Source organism: Pelmatolapia mariae, linkage group LG4 (genome assembly GCF_036321145.2).
Source record: "Pelmatolapia mariae isolate MD_Pm_ZW linkage group LG4, Pm_UMD_F_2, whole genome shotgun sequence".
Taxonomy (NCBI): Eukaryota; Metazoa; Chordata; class Actinopteri; order Cichliformes; family Cichlidae; genus Pelmatolapia; species Pelmatolapia mariae.
The window spans coordinates 15,218,329-15,222,097 of NC_086230.1; the positions used below are offsets into that span (position 1 = coordinate 15,218,329).

General features: G+C 39.9%; 1 long non-coding RNA gene across 1 annotated transcript; it reads right to left on the minus strand.

Moving 5' to 3' along the window:
* Positions 1 to 530: 530 nt before the first annotated feature.
* LOC134626097 (uncharacterized) lies at positions 531 to 2,110 on the minus strand. Its single transcript, XR_010093794.1, has 3 exons — positions 1,834 to 2,110; positions 1,603 to 1,665; positions 531 to 1,203 (listed from the first exon to the last, which is right to left on the minus strand). It is a non-coding gene; the product is annotated as an uncharacterized LOC134626097 (long non-coding RNA).
* Positions 2,111 to 3,769: the final 1,659 nt, after the last annotated feature.

Below are 3,769 nucleotides of genomic sequence, written 5' to 3' on the forward strand. Positions count from 1 at the left end.
ACCCAGTCGCGGTACTCTGCGATGTAAACAGTGCATTTATTTACAGTGATGGAAACAATAACAGTAAATCCCCGTGCTCTCCCGTGACTCCCGTGTCGTGTCTTCCCAAAAGGTCCGTGCTCCGTGTTCTCCACTCTCGTGTGTCCACACACACCCCGTGCCTGCTGCCCTCCGATGTTCCTGAGGGGAAAATAACACACTGTAAAATCTAATTAGTTCCCAGAACTCAAAAAAATTATGGAAACTCGTTGCCTCAAAAAAAATTGAGTAAAGCTTAGCTAAAAATGACTAAGTTAGGACAACGTATTTATTTTGAGTATTCTGTACAAGCTCATTTGTTCCCAGAACTCAAAAAAATTGGATCAAGTTTACGTAAGATGACCAAGTTAGGGCAACTTACTCATTTTGAGTACACCCTACTCAAAATGTACACAGCCGTGTTAGTTCCCAGAACTCAAAAAAAATTATGGAAACTCGTTGCCTCAAAAAAACTAAGTAAAGCTTACTTAAGATGACTGTTAGGACAACTTATACATTGCAAGTCTGCAGTATTAAGAATAACTTGATATTTCTGACTTTCTGACAATACTAATTTTTTACCTACTGACAAACATTTCAAGTTCAACTAAATGAAAAAACAATTTGTGGTACCATGAATATCATTAAAAATAATTAACAACACTTTTGTAATGATGTTAAAATGAGCACAACTTTTATTTTCAAACACAACAAAGTACAACAGCCAACATACTGGACACTGTTCTGCTGAATAAAAATGATATTGCCATCACTGTTATAATCTTACAACGAAACAAAGTCTTAGATGTAATTATTCTGAAAATAAGTTTAGGCCTACCACAAGTTTGTTTTGTACTTACATTATTTATATAATCAACATAAAATATTTATTGTTCTGTCACAAGTGCAGTCTCTAATTTAAACAACACATTCGTTTTTCATTCCAACACAGGAGCTGGAATGTTGTAATATTTTAAGGATGGCTTGTTTCCAGTCCAGGCATTACTGCCTGAATGACTGTCATGGATCGAGGTGATCCAAATGTAGGTGCAGAAGAAAGTCTTTAACTTCCCTTAAGTACAGTGGCAGTGGATGTGGGTTGGAGATGCAATGAGCTTGAACCTGCAGGCGACCATCTTCACTGACCACACCATCTGTGACGGGGGACTCATCTCTCCTGGTGTCCTGCAAGCAAACAATCATATTTTTTGGAACATGAACTTAATTGCTTTCTTAAAACATTTTTTCTGCATTTGGTATAAAACAGACTCCAATTTAGACAATCTCAGGCTCCCTCCCCGCCGGAGAGGTGACATTCAATGTCCCAAATTGTCAGTCTGGATAGCCGTGACCACCACGCAACACACAATATTGTCATGAAAGAATAATTTTAAAAAGGGCTATGCAAACATGGGCAATAACTTTCATTCTAATGATGTGCAAAATGATTTTGGGCACAAAACAAATTTTGCTGTTAGAAAACTTGCAGACTTCACTATATACAGTGTAGACTCTCTAAACTAAGTTTGGGGGATGTGATCTTTCAAGAAATGCAGACCAAACTGTTGTTATTTGTTTACTTACACAGCATGTCTTGTAGAATTAACTGGAGTCACAGCAACAGCACAGTGCAGTCATATCTCAAGTCTAATAACAGAAGACAGGAAAAGATCAGTAAAGAAACAACTTCCCCAAACCAAAGCACAAATAAAACAATAAGTAAAACAGGCTGATCTAAAGTATGATTAAAGTTCAGCCTGATTAATATAAATGTCACTGACAGTTGCTAATATATTGGAAAACCAAAATACTTACCACTGAGTTGATGTCTTTCTGTCCAACAGCAGGAGTGCTGGTCCCGAGCCTCAAAGACAGTAAGAAGCAAGCAGAGGGAGAAAAAACAGAACATATTTCAGAAACTGATTTGATCCTTAATGGCTGTGCAATCATTGTAACATAGAGTTCGCTTATGTTGTTAAATAAAGGCTAGATTTGACATTAATAGATGCCACAGATGTTCTAAAGCTGCCACAAAGCATGAAAAAATAGACGTCTCCGAAAACGTCGGAGCATTTTTGCAAATATGTGATGTCTTGATAAATCGAGCAGATATTTGAAATTCACACAGCTACATTCTTGCCTGAAAATATCTTAAAAGTTTATTTTGTGACCCAGAAAAAGTAATAAGTTTTTTAGCCGCGCTCCTCCGCCATTGCCGCGCTTACAAGTGCGCACAGGCTCCGACAACCGTGGCCGACAAATGCGATCCTCTTTTTCACCAGACTACCCTTTCTGGGTCACAAAATAACATTTTAAGATATTTTCAGGCGAGAATGTAGCTGTATAATGCTCAAATATCTACTTAATTTATCAAAATATCACATATTTGCAAAAGTGCTTCCACGTTTTCGGAGAGCTCTGTTATCCACCCCCCACACCCACCCCCACCCCCACCCCACCCCTAACGGCTGCACCTCCCAAAGAATTTTGTCTGGGCTCTTATCTCACTTATTTATTTCAAACAATCAACAAAAAAATTCACCGACGTAGTTTTATGTAAGGTTTTTAAGGCTGTGGTGTTAATTTTTAAGTAACATGAGCACAGCGGCAGCAGCAACGCTAGGCTAACACTAACTAGCTAGCAAGATTATAAACCTGGTGCTAAACTAAGAGAAGCCACAAAATCAGTTTGAATAAGAGTAAACATTTACTCACCAAGTCAGTAAAGATCCACAGCAATGACAACAATAATATCTCCAGGTTTGCTCAATATATTCCATAACAAATGCTGGCGCCATGAACATGCGGACTGATCCGGGAGGGAGGAGAACGGCAGTCACGTGGCATTTTCAAAACACATCTTTCATCCTTCCGCCCTGAGAAGCAAAACTTCCAGCTTACTTATTTTTTCTAAGTTAGGACAGCTCAAATTAATCGAGTTTATCAGCATTTTTGCATAAAAAGTACTGGTAACTTATTTAAATTGAGTTCTAATAACAAATTGATAAAAATTGAGTTCAGCCTATTTAATATTTTTAATTAAACACAATATTACATTTTACAGTGCAGAGGCAGCCGTCAAGACACTTAATTCCAGTAGGCATACACTCACAGACTTAACTAAGCAGAAGACTAACGTGGAGTCTCATGGAATGATCCCACGCCGGTGGGAGCTCCAAGACTCTCCTAAGTAGCTCCCCCGATGAGCCCTGATCAGCGGCAGGTGTGTAGCTTCGGGTGTGGCCAGTCCCTTAGCAGGGCCACACCCACCAGGCCTGAAGGCACCTGTAAACCAGTGTACATACACACCTGCACCCATACACACACACACACACACACACACACACACACACATGTCTGGTTTGCTATCCTCGTGGGGACATCCCATTGACATAATGCTTTCCCTAGCCCCTTACCCTAACCCTAACCATTAAAAATAAATGCCTAACCCTAACCCTTACCCTAAACCTAACCATAACCTAATTGTAACCCTGACAGTAAAACCGCATTTTGAGTGTGAAAATTGCTTTCAACCCTGAGGGGACCTGGATTTTGGTCCCCACGGTGCAGAAAGTCCCCACCAGGATAGTAAAAGTCAGATTTTGGTCCCCACCAGGATAGTACGAACCCGTACACACACACACACACACACACACACACACACACACACACACACACACACACACACACACACACACACACACACATCTACAAGCATGGAAAAGAGCAGCAGCAACACCAAAAATACATA